Source organism: Pongo abelii, chromosome 12 (assembly GCF_028885655.2).
Source record: "Pongo abelii isolate AG06213 chromosome 12, NHGRI_mPonAbe1-v2.0_pri, whole genome shotgun sequence".
In the NCBI taxonomy this organism is placed as follows: domain Eukaryota; kingdom Metazoa; phylum Chordata; class Mammalia; order Primates; family Hominidae; genus Pongo; species Pongo abelii.
In genome coordinates, this window is record NC_071997.2 from 37,654,072 (window position 1) to 37,673,043 (window position 18,972).

The following is an 18,972-nucleotide window of genomic DNA, read 5'->3' on the forward strand; positions in this document are numbered from 1 at the left end:
ACTTAATCTTCTCAAATACTGCCCTCAATCCACACACACACACACATATATCTACACATATCTCAACAATATAGGTAAAAATCCCTTGTAGAAAATGGAAGAATATTCCAGTAATGGCACCAGAGTAGACATGGAAAATCTCCTTCAGACAACAATGAGAAAACATTGCTGAAATATGAACAATTGACTAAAAATGTTAAAAGTAGGAAAAAAGTGTGGAGGAATGGTCACTTGAAAAACTGTAACTGTAATGAATAAGAATAATAAAGTTGTATAATTCTTGCCTGAGGGTATTCCACAATCCCTGTGACTATGGTTGTGAAAAATCACACCATTATGAGCTTGGGGTAGCAGAGGATAGGTTCCAGCCTGGGAAAAAAAATTATAAATTTAATAGAAAGTCTTAGAAATAACATGATCACAGAAGTTGTGAAGTTCAAAATGAGGGTATAAGCTCTACTCAAATCCCTGTCTGGCTGCAAAAATATGCAAGCATAGAAAAACCCCAGGAGACCAAATGGAAAAGCAGGAAGAGACAATGGAGATATCTGTGTTTAAAATACAGATTTTTGGCCAGGCGCAGTGGCTCACGCTTGTAATCCCAGAACTTTGGGAGGCGGCGGGGGGCGCAGATCACAAGGTCAGGAGATAGAGACCATCCTGGCTAACATGGTGAAACCCCATCTCTACTAAAAATACAAAAACATTAGCAGGGCGTGGTGGCGGGCGCCTGTAGTCCCAGCTACTCGGGAGCCTGAGGCAGGAGAATGGCGTGAACCCGGAAGGCGGAGCTTGCAGTGAGCCAAGATCTTGCCACTGCACTGCAGCCTAGGCAACAGAGCGAGACTCCGTCGCAAATAAATAAAATAAATACAGATTTTTTATTTTACTTCTTTCTTAACTGAGTAACTTCACAAATCCATGCACAATAAGTGCAAAGGAGACCATGTTTACTGGGATAAAATAGGCAGCAGCTGGAAACTGTACGAATAAAGTGTACAAAACAGTGCTATATTTTGCAGGGAAAACAGACCTTGAAGTCTGAGTATAGGCAAGTTAATTGGTTACCAAAACAATGAAGCAACAATCGTCAGATAAATACAAAGGAATCCAGTGTCACTAAAATGTATTATCTACAATGTCCAGTTTTCAACTAAATACTACTAGACATGTATACAAACAGGAAAAAGTAACATACTTGGGAAAAAATGGCAGTCAATAGAAACTGATGCTGAATAAAAGCAAATTTAGTAAGAATTTTTTACCCAAAGTTTTCAAATCAACCATTGTAAATATGTCCAAATAATTAGAAGAAAAGTGATTTTAATAAGTTAATATATAAGGAACTCAACAGAAGAAAAATGAAATTAAAATAAATGGAAATTCTACATGCAAAAAGGATAACTATGTAAAATTAACTAGAAATGCTAACAGATTGGACAAGGCAGAACACAAAACCAGGAAACTTGAAGATAAATCAATAAAAGTAACCTTCCCTAAAAAATAGCAAAAAAGAAAAAAAGACTGCCAACAACAACAACAACAACAAAGCCACCACCAACAGCAAGAAGACTCAGGAATACATGGAAAAATATCAAGTGGTCCAATCTAAGTACACCTGGATTCCTAGAACATTGAAGGTGAGGGGGGTACATAAAAATATTTTGAAGAAATGATGGCCCCAAATCCCCTAATTTTGTTAAAAAATGACCTAACAATTCAACTCAACTATCTCAGGTAAAAATACACACACCATGTAAGATTAACACATAACACAAAGAAATTTACTTCTAGGCAATGTCAAACTGCTCAAATCTAAAAATAAAGAAACAATGTTAAAAGAACTAACTAAAAAAAAATTATAATTACATATTTGAGAACAATGATGTAATTAGTGGCTGATTTTCTATTTTTATTTTATTTATTTATTTACTTATTTATTATGTATTTAATTTATATTTTAGGTTCAGGGTAAGTGTGCAGGTTTGTTATATAGGTAAACTCATGTCACTGGGGGTAGTTGTACAAATTATTTTGCCCAGGTACTAAGCCTAGCAACCAATAGTTATTTTTCCTGATCCTTTCCTTCCTCCCAGCATCCACTTCAGGTAGGCCCCAGTGTCTGTTGTTCCCCTCTTTGTGTCCGTGTGTTCTCATCATTTAGTTCACACTCAAAAGTGAGAAAACGAGGTATTTGGTTTTCTGTTCCTGCATTAGTTTGCTAAAGATAATGGCCTCAAGCTTCATGCATGTCAAGAACATGACCTTATTCTTTTTTATAGCTGCATAATATTCCGTGGTGTATCTGTACCACATTTTCTTTATTCAATATAAGTGGCTGATTTTTCATTGGGAAAATGTTGAGGCCCAGAGACATACAAATGATATATCCAAAGTGCTAGAAACAAATAAAAAGAAAACCTTAAAACTAAATTTTTAAATATATATTTAGTAAATTGTTATTCAGAAATCAGGGCAACATAAATACATTTTATATAAACAAAAAACTAAGATGAAATATTGTCAGCATATCTGCATTACAAGTCATTCTATATAAAAGTTTTTCAGGCTAAAGAGAAATGAGACCAGGTTGCATAAATATTTAGAAGATAACACTTTTTAAAAGGCAAAGTTTTAACAGGCATTTCTTAACATATGTATGGGTGTCCAATAACCACATGAAAAGATGTTCAACATATTTTACTCATGAAGGAAATGTAACTGAAATCCACAATAAGGTACCTGTACGCATTCTGACAATGACTAGATGGGACTGAGAAGAGCTCACAGAGTCTTTGTACCCCAGCACTGTTAGAAAAGCAGCTTGGAGTTAATGACCCCCCCCACCCCCCCACACACACGGATACAAAAGGGCTGAAGGAGAGGACAAGAGAGGTGCTGAGCAATGCTGGCAATTGAGAACACAGTGGAACTGTGGACACTAACCATGTATGAGATTGAGGATAGAGGCCCCTACCTCAAAGAAGAAATGAGAGAAGCAGACCTCAGTGTGCTCCAGCCAGGGCCTGAGCATCATGGAGGTCCTGAAATTCCCTTCTCCAGCAATGTGGTGGCGAAACTTGAATTTCTTGAGTTCAAATCCTGAAGTGATTAGTTTATCTGTGGAGGACTATGTTAATTTGTATGCCATTTTGCAGTGTAGCGGTTAAAGATAGCACTTAATTTTTGGAATTGTTATGGTTAGGCTTTGTATCCCCAAATTTGTATCCCCATCCAAATTTCATCTTGAATTATAACCACCATAGTCCTCACATGTCAAGGGGGAGACCAGGTGGAGGTAACTGGATCATGGGAGTGGTTTTTCCCATGCTGTTCTCATGAAGTGAGTCTGTTCTCACGAGATCTGATGGTTTTACATGTGCTTGGCCAAGTTCCTCGTTCAGTCATTCTCTCTCCTGCTGCCTTGTGAAGAAGGTGCCTGCCTCCCCTTCACCTTCTGCCATGATTGTAAGTTATCTGATGCCTCCCCAGCCTTAAGAAAATGTGAGTCAATTAAACCTCTTTCCTTTATAAATTACCCAGTCTTGGGAAGTTCTTTATGGCAATGTGAGAATGAACTAATACAGAATAGAAAAATAAAGTAACATTTTTGTATATATAAGATCTGTGATGTGAAGTTAATAGTTTGTACCCCATATTTGTAGAAAGTTAGCCAAGAAATTCAGGAAAGATATTAAAAAATCATGTACCTTCAACAGATGAATGAATTATATGACACCAAGTTAATGCACATAAACTATGTTAGGTTAGTTTTTACAAATAATAAGTCAAACAGATTTGACTAAATGACAATGCAACCTACATGTGGTCAGAATAATGATACATGACTAATGCTATATTGATTTTATAAATCAAGGCACTGCAGACACAAAAATAGTTAGGAAACATGATAAGCTTAAGGAAGGTGGTAAGTTTTGTTAGTTAGTTTGTTTGTTTTTCAAGATGGAGTTTTGCTCTTGTCACCCAGGCTGGAGTGCAATGGCGAGATCTCGGCTCATTGCAACCTCCACCTCCCAGGTTCAAGCAATTCTCCTGCCTCAGCATCCCAAGTAGCTAGGATTACAGGCACTGACCACCATGCCCAGCATTTTTTTAATATATTTTTAGTAGAGATGGGGTTTTGCCATGTTGACCAGGCTGGTCATGAACTCAGGTGATCCACCTGCCTCAGCCTCCCAAAGTGCTGGGATTACAGGTGGAAGGTTGTTAAGTATTTTATTACACATAAAATAGAAGAAGGTTTTACCATCAAGAAAGGATAAATGTATTATTTTATTCATACAAAAATGTGAATATACTTTCTCTATACCTAGGACTGAAAGATGTAAGCAAATGAATATAAGTGTGTTCTTACTAAAGCAAAAGTTGTAAGGTGAGTAAAAATGGAATGAGGAGTAGCTCATCCAGAACTAGATAATTAATGACATTCCAGTTTGCTGAAATAAAGCGTTGTGATTTTTTTCCCCAACTAGGCAAGGATAACACTGATGAAGCCTAATCCATTCTTGCTCTTCTTACCTGTCTTCCAATAGTTTTAAAGGCTAATTATGATTTTCCTTTCAGCCACTCCAAAAACAGTATTTTCAGAAAAATCCTCATTCAGGTTATGCTTTCATGTAGCCATCAGGCATTAATTATCACACAGAAGACTGATTTGGAAACTGGCTGCATAGAGGCAAAAGAGAAGAAATTCACTCAGTTGAATGAAGACTTTCAGGGGAAGCTTGAGAGTGATGGCACTGCGAAACACTTTCCTGACAAAGAGTTCCTGTCGAATAAAAGAAAATTAGTTTTTCTGCTGTGTTCTCTAGCTATTTTCTTGAAGTGCCCCGACACAAGTGATACAGGCCCCAAGCTGCTTTTAAAACCTGTGTTAAGTTGGCAGGCAAATATAAAAGAAGGGCGCCCTTAAGATCGGCTTTTAATTCCTGAGAACAACATTTACCTGCTTTCACAGAAAAGAAAGTCTTTTTACAGCATATGTTTATACAATGACCAGATTATAAACACAACTAATTAAATAATCAGATTTTACCCTTGATCCATTTGAAGTGCAGAATCAAATAGTGTAGTCCACAGCTTCTAAGATGGTCCCGAATATTCCACCTCCTGACAAAGTGTTGTATAATTTTTTCCTCTTGTGAGCCTTGCTTCTAAATAATAGAATCCCATATCATTGAGGAGACATACCTTCCATGATTAAATTACAAAAGATTCTGACTTCCATCTCACTAGTAGACTCTCTCCCTTGTTAGTTTTGATGAAGCAAGTTGGCACTTTTAAGAGGCTCAAATGGCAAGATATTGAGAGTGGCTTCTGGCCAAGACCCAGCTAGGAGCTGAGACCCTCTGGCCAATGCCCTAAAAACAACCACATCTTGCCAGCAATCACAAAAGTGAGTTTGGAAGTGGAGACTGGCCCAATTGAGTTTTCAGATGAGACTCTAGCCCTGGCAATCACCTTGATTGCAGTCCTGTGAGAGACCCCGGAGCAGGGAATCCAGCTAAACTATCCCAAGGTTTCTGATCACAGAAACAGAGAGATAGTTGGGGTGTGTTGTTTTGAAGCCATTAAGTTGCTGATCATGTATTATACAGTAATAACAATAGATGGCAAATACAAATGGCAAGAGTGGCAACCAATTTTTTAAAAAGCAAAATTATTTACTTATATTTATTTTTACTACAGTGTGTATTAGGGAAATCAATATATTTGTACAAAAATCCAGAACCTACAGTATTAACATTCCCTGGTAAATAATCTTACATTACATTTGCATCAGAATAGTTCACTCCACTTTAATTACTTTTCTTTGGGGACCTCAAAGGGCTTGTTTGCGTGTGTATTTTTCAAATTTGAACTGGCCATTGTGACACCATTCAGAAAGAAAGAATAAAGGTTTGAAAAGCATATTTTTCTTTATAAAGGAACCAAATATGATAGGCTGCCTCACTGAAAAAATAATTGTAGGTAATTCTCTCATAGCGTCATGGGGTGCCTAAAGTTGGAAAACCCATTAAAGATAAGGTGATATACTACCAGATGAGGAACTCAAGTTCCCAGATAACCTATATTGTGTGGCCCGCAAGCTATGAATGGTTTTTACATTTTAAAAAATATTATAAACAAACACATAAGAAGAATATATAACAGGGTCATACATGACTCATAAAACTTTAAATACATACTATCTGGATTTTTACAAGAAACAGGTGCTGACTCCTGTTCTATGTCGTAATATAGATTTTGGTTACACAGGTGGAAACATTTTCAAAACTCAGAAAATATACACTTAATAGTTTAGCATTTCATTTTGTGCATATTTTACATCAAATAAAAAAACCTCAAAAATAGAACTTCAGTTAATAATAATAAAGCTGCTGAAATAAATACTTGGGGGAATTAAACATATCTGCAAGTTACTCCAAAGTGCTTCAAAAAAATAAGATATATTTATAGACTGATAAAAGAATGAATGAATGTATGGATATGTGATAATGCAATTACACTAAAATGTTAGTAGAATCTAAGTGGTCAGCATACTTATTTTCACTGTGAAGTTCTTTCCATTTTTAGTGCAGGTGCCTGAACAATCGCATAATAAAATGTTAGGAACAAATACCATTCTACATGGTGCTTATTGCCAGGAAGTCTATTCAGTGAGTATGAATTGTATAATCACAACAAGCCCCAAAACCCTAGGTGGGTGAATTTGTAATTGTGTGTCTTTAACTCAATTTAGGTTTTTGGCTGTAGGCCCCAGCCTAGGCAGACAACTTAATCAAGTCAACTCCAGATTTGTCTTCAATCCAATCCAGTGATTCCTCAGTCAATTCAAACCTACAATTTAGACATATGACTGAAGAAAGGAAGGAAGGGAAAGAGGAAAGAAGAAGGAAAAAGTAAAGAAAGAAAAGAAAAGAAGAAAATAAATAAAAGAAAAGAAATATCCCATTCATTCCCTCCTCCCTGGGGTGGTCCCTAGACTTCTGGTAATTGATGTGGCCCCTGTCTCATCAAGGCTATGGAGAAAGAGCGTCTGCCTTTTCATTTGGCTTCTCTGCAGGTCTCCTTGCCTAAGCCCTGCTCCAGTCTTGGTAGTAAGCTCAGACAACAGACCTTCTCTTTCTAGCAGGGCTTGACAGGCTTCTGAACCCCCACCAGCCCCACTTTGTTTTTCTGGTGTCACTTATATATCAAGTTGCAATGGATTTTTCTCTTGTCCCCTGACAGGCAGTTCATAGAACATCCTTTTGGTGCATTTTCTCTTGTTCCTTCCTGCTGACCTCCTGAGAAGGTATATGCCCCCTCTCAGCTGACTTCAGGACCCTGATGAGGCCCCATGGTAATTTACAGATCTTCTTTTATTCCAACAAATTGCCAGGTGAAGTTCTGGAGCTCTGGTGGCTACTTACTCTGTACCTTAGTGGCGTGGGGTGTTGCATTTGTGAGCCTGCTGCCATCAAAGTAGATTATAAGTCCTGTGCACTTCTACATTTTCCAAAATACCAAGGAGTGTTCTATTTTGCTGCTCATCTCTCTCATCTCAAGATGATGGCATTGGGGAAGATACATGGCCCACACGAGGCTTCTTTTACAGTTTGAATGTTTTCGTTCCTGCCAAAATTCATGTTAAAACTGAATCTTCAATGCAACAGTATCGGGAAGTGTTGTCTCTGGGAGACAAGTTAGCAATGAGGGGATAATCCCACATGAATGGGATTAGTTGTTACTATAAAAGGACTAAATGAAGGGAATTTGCCACTTTTCTCCTGCTCTGTCCCTTCCAGTGTATGAGGACACAGCATTCCACCCCTCTGGAGGATTCAGCAACAAGGTGCCATTTTGGAAACAGAGAACAGCCTTTATCAGATCATCAAACCTGCTGAGACCTTGATCTTGAACTTCTCAGCCTCCAGAAGAGATAGATAATAAACTTCCATTATTTATAAATTTGCCCAGTCTCAGGTACTTTGCTATAAATACACTAATAGACTAAGACAGTTCCAACTCTATTCTTCTCCTCAAAATGTGTTCTTTTCTGACCCAGTTTGGTGGTCACAGTGTTCTTTGGGGGGAGAGTCTAGGAGGTACCTGTTCTACCTGTTTGTGTTGTCTTTCAAGTCTGTCTTGATCTATACTAGGCCCTAATTTGAACTTAGACACTAAGTATAAATGTGGGTATTTTTTCTTGGATCTTTACTCTACTAGTGCCTTCTCATCTGCTTGTCAAATCTGAGATAGTTGGCTGCACAAGAGGGTTAACAGTAGATGAAATAATCTTTTCATGTATTATCTTACCATGTATTACTACTTTATACATACTATCTATCACATTTACAATATGGAAGGAGCAACAATAAATAAGGCATATAAATCATTGTAAATTATACATATTACTGATTATATATGTTTATTTTATATACCATATTTTGTTTCAAGAAAGAATGTAAGAAGTAACTAGACAGTGTAAATGTGTTGCATGAGAAGCATGAATAAGAACTATGAGAAGATAAGAAGGGGGAGAATTCATGCCAAGATGAGGGAAGGCAAGGCTGGGGTTAGGGGAGGTGGTACAGGAGGAGAAGTTTCCATGTAGTTCTTCCACTACATGAGTTATTAAACTGGCAAGAACTGTCTTCATAAATCCCAAAGTCCAGACTCTCCATACCAACTACATTGAGACTCCTGAGCTCCAGTGATAACAATTGTAGAATCTTGAATATATAGTTGCTCTGCTCATCTTGGGCTTCAGTACTCAATAAAACTTCACCAAAACTTTAAATTTGAAAGTGGTCTCTCTGCTAAACCTGAGCACATGGTCAAGAATTATTTCTGCATTACAGAAGAAGAAAGGAGAAGAGAAAGAGGAGGAGAAGGAGGAAGAAAAGGGAAAGAAGAAAGGGAAAAAGGAGGAAGAAGAGGAGAGGGAGGATAAACTACTTACAGATTGATATTACCTAATCTTTCCAACATCAAGAAAGCCCCCTACATTTATAACTGTCCCCTCAATCCCAATACTTATGTCCAAATCTAGAAATTCTCCTGTAATCTGAATCATAACTCACTGCCACATTTAAACATCTCATGCTACTCTCCATCCCCTCTTCTTGGTATTTATCTTGCTTGGTATTAGCTATAATTCCTGGATTTTGCTTTTCATTCTTCCATTGATTTTGAAAAATTCTTGGCCATTACTCTTTAAATATTATTCTTTTCTATACTTTTTTAAAAATCTTTTTCTGATATCCAACTATATATTTGTTACATCTTTGGAAAATGTCTCACAGTTCTTGAATGCTTTGTGCCATGTTTATTCATTCTGTCTTCTCTTTGAATCTTTGTATGGGATAGTCCTACTGACCTATCTTTAAGCTCACTGATTATTTCCTCAGCTGTGTCTAGTTTACCAATAAGATTATCAAAGGCAATCTTCATTTATGCCATAGAAGTTCTTAATTCTAGCATTTTCTTTCAATTATTTCTCAGAGTTTCCACCTCTCTGCTTTCAATATCCATCTGCTCTTGATGTAGTCTACATTTTCTATTAGAGCCCATAATATATTATTCATAGTTATTCTAAATTCCCTGCATGGCAATTTCACAATTTTTCCATATTTGTATCTTGTTCTCACGCATGCTTTGCCTCATCAGACTGTGCTTTTCTTGCCTTTTAATAGGCCATCTAATTTTCTATTGAACATCATGGATTAGAATTGAGATAAACAGGCCTTTACTGTAAGGATTTATGTTATTTGACTAGAAATTGGACTACGTTTAATGTTTCTTGTAGCTGTAGGAGCCAGAGGCTTCATATTACATATTACATATTACTTTAGTGTCTTTGTTTTCATCTCCCATGTTGTTTCGGGATTCCCTCAGAACTCCTTCTTAGCTAGAGTTTGCATCCTGCAGCTCCTTCATCTGTTACACTGGAGACCTGTTAGGTGATGACAACCAATGGGGAAAGGTAAGAATTCAGTAATATTATAATTACCTTTCAGTTTTTGGTGGGCCTTTGACCTTCACAAGTCTGTTTTGTTTTGTTTTGTTGTTTTGAGTTTTCTCCCTTAGGGGAGGTAGGAAGGTGAGAGAGAGAAATTCTGAGAACTGTCCTTCCTAGTGGGATTCTGCTATGGTAACGTCATTTTTCCTGGAGTAGGCGTTTGTTATGGAGAAGACCATGGGAACGTTTCATGGTGGTTACTCTTCCCATTTCCTGCCAGAGACAGGAGGAGATCTTCCTTGACTTTTCAACATGAAAATCTGGTAGGGTTCCTGAAGTTAAAATTCACATTAGTGTGGGAACTCCCCTAAAACTATGGTTCCTATAAGTTTCTCACTCTCAAAGTACTCCACATTAAGCCTCCAGAATTTTTCAAAATGATCACTGAACTGTTCTTACTAGTTTATGGCTTCAGCAGCTCCTGCTCCAGGTGAAATGTCTGCTGTGACTGTGTATTTACTCATCTCCCCAGATGTTGTGGTGGTGGTCTGCCCTGCAACCTAAATTATCCCTGCATCCAAGAACAGTCATTGCTTTAAAATTTGTTCAGTTTTTTCTTGTTGTAAGGCTGAAAGCAACAACTTCTAACCACTTTACATGTTGAAGCTGACAAAAAAAGTAGATTTTCTCTTAAATTTCAATCAAAACTTCAGCAAGTTGTTTTCCACATATTGACAAACTGATGCTAAATTGTCTATGCTGAGGCAAAAGACTCAGAATAGCCAACACAAAATTAAAGGAGAACAACGTCAAAAGTCTGACACTACCCAATTTCAAGACTTATTGTAAAGCTATAGTAATTCAGACAGCGTAGTATTACAGAAGGAATAAACAAATAGTTCAATGGAAGGGAATAGAAAGTCTAGAAATAGACACACATAAATAGTATCAACTGATCTTTGACAAAAGATCATAGGCAATACGATGGAGAAAATATTATCTCTTCAATAAGTGGTGCTGGAACAATTGAAGTTTCACATGAAAATATATTTTTCTAGACACAGACCTCACATCTTTTACAAAAATTAGCTCGAATTAGATCATTGACTCAAATGTAAATTGCAAATCTACAAAACTCTTAGAAGATAATATAGGAGAAAATCTGGATAATCTCGGGTACGGTGATGTCTTTCTATACACATCACCAAAGGATCCATGTGTCAATGCAAAGAGTCAGACTCTAAAATATTTGAAGAGATTTATTCTGAGCCAAATATGAGAGACTATGGCCTATGACACAGCCCTCAGGAGGTCCTGAGAACATGTGCCCAAAGTGGTCGGGGTGCAGCTTGTTTTTATACTTTTAGGGAGGCATGAGACATGAATCAAATACATTTAAGAAATACATTAGTTTGGTCCAGAAAGGTGGGACAACTCAAAGAGGGGTGGGAGGGTGGCAATTCTAGGCTAGGCTATAGGTAAATTTAAACATTTTTTGGTTGATAATTGGTTGAGTTTGTCTAAAGGCCTGGGATTGATAGAAAGGAAATGTTCAGGTTAAGATAAAAGATTGTGGAGATCAAGGTTCTTTTGAAGTCTTACAGTGGCTGCCCTTAGACAGAATACATGACAAATGTTTCCTATTCAGACCTTTAAAAGGTGCTAGACACGGCCGGGCATGGTGGCTCATGCCTGTAATCCTAGCACTTTGGGAGGCCGAGGCAGGCAGATCACGAGGTCAGGAGATTGAGACCATGCTGGCTAACATGGTGAAACCCCGTCTCTACTAAAAAAATGCAAAAAATTAGCCAGGTGTGGCAGTGTGCACCTGTAGTCCCAGCTACTTGGGAGGCTGAGGCAGGAGAATCGTTTGAACCTGGGAGGCGGAGGTTGCAGTGAGCCGAGATTGCACCACTGTCCTCCAGCCTGGTGACAGAGCAAGAATCTGCCTCAAAAAAAAATTTAAAAAAATAAATAAAAAATGGTGCTAGACTCTTAATCTCTTCAGGATTGGGAGGGCCTGGAAGAAAAATATCTAGCTGTGTTAATAGAGATTCTTTACAGATGCAAATTATCCCCTACAAAGGACAGCTTTGGAAGGCCATTTCAAAATATGGCAAAGAAACATGACTTTCTTCTTTGTCACGTAATGTTATGCCAGAGTCAGATTGAAAAGTAAGTCATGATATATAGGGTTAAATAAAACCCATCTGATGATAATTTATGGTTTGTAGGGTATGACTCCCCAGACCCTTTAGATAGGAATTTGGGGAAGATAAAATCAGAGCTTGGTCCTCATTTGGAAGAATTAACTGATAAGCTAAACTTCATTAACATTAAAAATTTCTGCTCTTGAAAAGATACTGCCAAGAAAATGAGAAAACAAGACAGTCTACTGAAAAAAAATTGCAAAACACATATCTGACAAAGAACTGTTTTCCAAAATATACAAAGACCTCTTTAACTCAATGATAAGAAAGAGAACAATCTAACTTAAACATTGGCAAAGGACCTTAACAGACACCTAACCAAAGATCTACACATGGCAAATAAGCATATGAAAAGATACTTAACATCATAGGTCATTAGGAAATTGCAAATAAAAACAACAGCGAACTACCATTACATACCTATTTGAATGGCCAAAATCCAAAGTACTGACAACACCACATGCTTGCAAAGGATGTGGAGCAAAAAGAACTCTCATTCATTGATGATGGTAATGCAAAATGGTATAGCTACTTTGGAATAAAACTTGGCAGTTTCTTTCTTTCTTTCTTTTTTTAATTAATTAATTATTTTTTGAGGCAGGGTCTCACTTTGTAACCTAGGATAGACCTCAACCTCCCAGGCTCAAGCCACCCTCCAACCGCAGCCTCCCAAGCAGCTGGGACTACAGGCGCATGCCAGCACACCCAGCTAATTTTATTTTCTATTTTATTTTATTTTATTTTAGTAGACATAGGGTCTCACTTTGTTGCCCAGGCTGATCTTGAACTCCTGAGTTCAAGCGATCTCAGCTTTCCAAAGTGATGTTAGAGTAGGCAGTTACACAGATATGAGCAGGGCAGGAGAGGACTCCGGCCAGGAATGTGAGGCAACCATCAGGTGATGATGAGGCAGTTGTTAAACTGTCTCTCTGAACTGATAATTGGTTGCAGCTGGTGCCAGGGGACAGCCATGCTCCCAATAGATAGAAAATACCTGGAGCTGGTGATCAGTCATTTCCTGATAAGATCTCAGGAGTTGGGCAAGTAGGCTCAAATATGCAAACTAAGAGGCAATAATAGTGGATTGTGACCTTCCTCTGGGGGTGTTCAACTGGTAAAGGAAAATCACCCGTAGAAAGCATGAGCACAACCTCAGTAAATGCACTATGCATTCGGTCACTCTCCCAAGTGCTGATCCACACTACGCATGCAGCAGTTGAGCAAGAGCCCTCCCCGAAGAAAAATCGAGGGAAGAGAAACACAAACCCTGAAACTAAGCCAATATGGAAAATCCCAAGTCAAGGGCTGAATGGGGCTCTTGGACCTCTCAAGTCACCCTCTTGGGCCTCTTCCAAATGTACTTTGCTTGTTTTTGCTCCTGCTCTAAAACTGTTAAAGAAACTCTTACTCCTGATCTAAAACTTGCCTTGGTCTTTCCCTCTGCCTTAAACCTACTTCTGCCCTAGGCCAAATTCTTTCCTCTGAGGAGGCAAGGAAGAAATTTGCTGCAGACAGGTATGGATTCATCATTGGTAACATTGGGATTACAAGTGTGAAGTCTCTGCACCTTGCTGGCAGTTTCCTACAAAACCAAATATTACTGTTAACATACAATCCAACAATCCTACTCCATGATATTTGCTCAAATGTGTTAAAAAGTGTATCTACCCAAAATCCTGCACATGGAGCAGCTCTATTCATAATTGTTGAAACTCATAAAAAATCAAGATGTCCTTAAATAGGTGAATGAGTAAATAATATCCAGAAAATGTAATATCATTCAGTGATAAAAAGAAATGAGCTATTAAGCCATAAAAAGATATAGAGAAATCTTAAACATGTATCACTAGTTAATTCATGTGTTAAATTTATTTCTACATAAATAGCTAAGTGGTATATATTGTTTATCCAGAGGTCATCAAACATTCCCATTATGTTCATCCCACATTACCCAGGGCACTTGACTCATAATAGACTCCCTATATATATTTGTTGACTGAATGGATACATGTGTATAATAAAATGTCATTATTCTCCTCTGAACCATGCCTTGAGACATTTTAAATATTCCAAAAAGTAACTACGAAAGTACTATAATAAATGTGACAATCATATTTAATGATAGCCAGAATAATTACTCTCATCACCTAAATAAAACACATGGCAGTAGAAGAAGAATAGCCTTAATATGCAGGAGATCATTAGGGCATATGTATTCATGGAGTCATGGCGGCACATTGCTTATTTTGCAAACGTAGTAGTTCTGCATCAGCTCATTTCTATGAAAAGTTAAAGCTCCACATTTTCTGCTGCATATTTATTTGCAACATTTTAATAATTCAAATAAAATATTATTCATTTTATTAGATTTTGAAAAAATCAATGTTACCTACAAAATTTTTACTTGTCAATAAATAGTTACATCTATGACAAGTGGCAAACACACCTTTATCAGGACAGGCATTAAATTCTAGTGTCAGGCAAAGGAGAATGTAAGAAAATATCAGACAGTGTGTCTATGGAAGCAAAGTGTTTATAGAAATCACTGGACAAGCGGTCTTTCATCCAAGTTTCACTCCAATTCAACCTTATATTAGCTTCTCAGGCCAAGCAACAGCTGCTCAATCATATGGCTGTGTGATCACAGGAATTGGCTTTTAATTTCTGCAGGATAACTGTATTTTGCTAAAAAGAATATTTGAGCAGTAGAATAAGCTACTCAGGGAAACTCTGAGAAAACAATAATTAGAAGTGTTGAGCTAAGGCAAATGTGCTTTGATGGGATTTGGGCAGAGGGAGAGAAGGTAAGCTTCTGCGTCAAGGCGATAACTGAAGAACACTAAATCAGTGTTTCGGAACAATTACCTCTCAGAACAGAATCCATTGCAGTGGACTGGTTAGTAACTATTTTAAAGCCTGAACACAAACTCTTGTGGGACAGAGATTTTGTTAAATGTGAATGTGACCGAGTCAGAATATTCCGAATATTCTAAATATCTTTTTTTTTTTTTTTTTCCGAGACGGAGTCTTACTCTTCCGCCCAGGGCGGACTGCAGTGGCGCTATCTCGGCTCACTGCAAGCTCCGCCTCCCGGGTTCACCCCATTCTCCTGCCTCAGCCTCCCGAGTAGCTGGGACCACAGGCGCCCGCCACTGTGCCCAGCTATTTTTTTTTTTTTTTTTTTTTTTTTTTGTAGTTTTAGTAGAGACAGGGTTTCACCATGTTAGCCAGGATGGTCTTGATCTCCTGACCTCGTGATCTGCCCGCCTCGGCCTCCCAAAGTGCTGGGATTACAGGCGTGAGCCACGGCGCCCGGCCTATTCTAAATATCTTTCAGAATTTCCTGAAAGAATATTAAGTGTTTAATGTTTGTTCCCAATTCACCAGTTAAAAAATGTTATTTGTCTCTCTTACAAACTCACTCTTCCTCCACTGCTCCACCTCCTGAGATGGAACTTGGATGACCCCATGTCACTTGGATTAGTTAGTGTAAGCTAGATTGCCCTAATAAATAGACCCAAAATGCAAATGGCTCAATTACAACAGTGATTTATTTATCACTTCTCTAACACTCAGAGGCTGGTGATCCTGGTGGGCCACTGATTCTCCTCTAGGCATTCAGGCCACTCTCACCCAAAGGCTACACCACTTGTCCTCTGCATACAGCTAGCAGGAAGAACATCTAGGAAAGTCTCCTGATTTCTGACTACTCCCATCCCAGAGTGACTATTCCTTGATACCCGAAGCAGAAAGTTGTCCTAGTTTATGTTCTTCAAGAGTTGTGAGATTTTTTAAAGAACTTCATTTTAATTGAAAATGTTACAACTGTTCAATATCTTTAGAAAACAAAACTCAATAACTACAATTTAAAAATTTCCACATATATGTACTGTTCTTAATAAATAAACAAAATATCTATGGGTTATGTGATGCTTTCATAATCATTCAAGACAAGCAAACCATAGCCTTTCTTTTAATTATGAAAGTTAAACAATTTTTGCATTTATACGTCTTCTCACCTCCACTCAGTCCACCTATTGTTAGTATCACCCATGAATGTGGTACCTTTGTTACAACTGATGAACCAATATTGAGATGTTATTATTAACTAAATACCATAGCTTACCTTGGCATTTACTCTTTATATTGTACAGCACTATGAGTTTTGACAAATGGACAATGTCATTTATCCACTCTTAAAGCAACATACAGAGCAATTTCATGGCCTTAAAAACCATCTGTGCCCTGCCTATTCATCCTTCCTTTTCCCCAGTTCCTGGCAACCACTAATCCATTTACTGTCTCCATAGTTTTCTCTTTTCCGGTATGCCCTATAGTTGGAATAATACAGTATATATCCTTTTTAGACAGGCTGCTTTTACTATAAAATATGTATTTACGTATCTTCAATGTCTTTTCACAGCTTGATAGCTCATTGTTTTGTTGTTGGTGATTTATATTCCATAGAATGGAGGTAGCAGTTTGTTTGTTCATCTGCCTACTGAGGTAATTTGGTGACTTTCCATTTCTGACAATTATGAATAAAGCTACAATAAACATCCATGTGCAAGTTTTTATGTGGACATAAATTTTTAACTCATTTGAGTTAATACCTAGGAGTTGATTGTTTTGAAAAGTGACTGTACCATTTTGCATTCCCACTAGCAATGAATGAGAAGTCCTCTTGCTCCACATCTTCACCAGGATTTGATATTGTCTGTTTTCTTGGATTTTAGCTGTTTTAAAAAATGGTAGTAATTAAGGCTACAGTTACCAAAGCAGCACAGCACTGGTACAGAAACAGACACACAAACCAATGGAACAGATTAGAGAACTCAAAAATAAGACTGCACACCTACAGCCATCTGACCTTTAAAAACCTGACACAAATAAGCCATGGAGAAAGGATTCCTTATGTAATAAATGGTGCTGGGAGAACTGGCTAGCAATTTGCAGAAAAATGAAATTGGACCCCTTCTTCACACTTTATACAAAAATTAACTCAAGATGGATTAAAGACTTAAATGTAAAACCTTAAACCATAAAAACCCTAAAAGAAAATCTAGGCAATACCATTCAGAACATAGGCACAAGCAAAGATTTAATGATGAAAATGCCAAAAGCAACTGCAACAAAAGCAAAAATTAACAAATGGGATCTAATTAAACTAAAGAGCTTCTGCAAAAGAAACTATCATCAAAGTGAACAGACAACCTACAGAATGGGGGAAAATTTTTGCAATTCATTTGGCAAAGGTCTAATATCCAGAGTCTACAAGGAACTTAAATAAATTTACAAGATAAAAACAAATAGCCCCATTAAAAAGTGAGCAAAGGACACGAACAGACACTTCTCAAGTCAAGAAACAACAGGTGCGAGAAAGGTTGTGGAGAAAAAGGAATGTTTATACACTGTTGGTGGGAGTGTAAATTTGTTCAACCATTGCAGAAGATAGTGTGGGGATTCCTCAAAGATCTAGAAGCAGAAATACATTTAACCCAGTAATCTCATTACTGGGTATATACCCAAAGGAATATAAATTGTTCTATTATAAAGAAACATGCATATGTATGTTCATTGCAGCACTATTCACAATAGCAAAGACATGGAATCAACCCAAATACCCTTCAATGAGAGAATGGATAAAGAAAATATGGTACACATACACCAAGGAATACTATGCAGCCTTTTTTTTTTTTTTTTACTTTCTTCTTTTATTTTTATTTTTATTTTATTATTATTATACTTTAAGTTTTAGGGTACACGTGCACAACGTGTAGGTTTGTTATATATGTATACATGTGCCACGTTGGTGTGCTGCACCCATTAACTCGTCATTTAACATTAGGTATATCTCCTAATGCTATCCCTCCCCCCTCCCCCCACCCCACAACAGTCCCCGGTGTGTGATGTTCCCCTTCCTTTGTCCATGTGTTCTCATTGTTCAATTCCCACCTATGAGTGAGAACATGCAGTGTTTGGTTTTTTGTCCTTGTGACAGTTTGCTGAGAATGATGGTTTCCAGCTTCATCCATGTCCCTACAAAGGACATGAACTCATCATTTTTTTTCTTTTTATTATTATTATTATTATTATTATTATTGTACTTTAGGCACTATGGTACATGTGCGCAACGTGCAGGTAAGTTACATATGTATACATGTGCCATGCTGGTGCGCTACACCCACCAACTCAACATCTAGCATTAGGTATATCTCCCAATGCTATCCCTCCCCCCTCCCCCCACACCACAACAGTCCCCGAAGTGTGATGTTCCCCTTCCTGTGTCCATGTGTTCTCATTGTTCAATTCCCACCTATGAGTGAGAATATGCAGTGTTTGGTTTTTTGTTCTCGCAATAGTTTAATGAGAACGATGATTTCCAATTTCATCCATGTCCCTACAAAGGACATGAACTCATCATTTTTTATGGCTGCATAGTATTCCATGGTGTATATGTGCCACATTTTCTTAATCTAGTCTATCATTGTTGGACATTTGAGTTGGTTCCAAGTCTTTGCTATTGTGAATAATGCTGCAATAAACATACGTGTGCATGTGTCTATATAGCAGCATGATTTATAGTCCTTTGGGTATATACCCAGTAATGGGATGGCTGGGTCAAATGGTATTTCTAGTTCTAGATCCCTGAGGAATCGCCACACTGACTTCCACAAGGGTTGAACTAGTTTACAGTCCCACCAACAGTGTAAAAGTGTTCCTATTTCTCCACATCCTCTCCAGCACCTGTTGTTTCCTGACTTTTTAATGATTGCCATTCTAACTGGTGTGAGA

General features: G+C 37.7%; 1 long non-coding RNA gene across 1 annotated transcript; it reads right to left on the bottom strand.

Moving 5' to 3' along the window:
* Positions 1-284: 284 nt before the first annotated feature.
* LOC129057584 (uncharacterized) lies at positions 285-9,911 on the bottom strand. The gene is made up of 3 exons (XR_008522223.1): positions 9,856-9,911; positions 4,540-4,686; positions 285-369 (listed from the first exon to the last, which is right to left on the bottom strand). It is a non-coding gene; the product is annotated as an uncharacterized LOC129057584 (long non-coding RNA).
* Between the last annotated feature and the right edge of the window lie 9,061 nt (positions 9,912-18,972).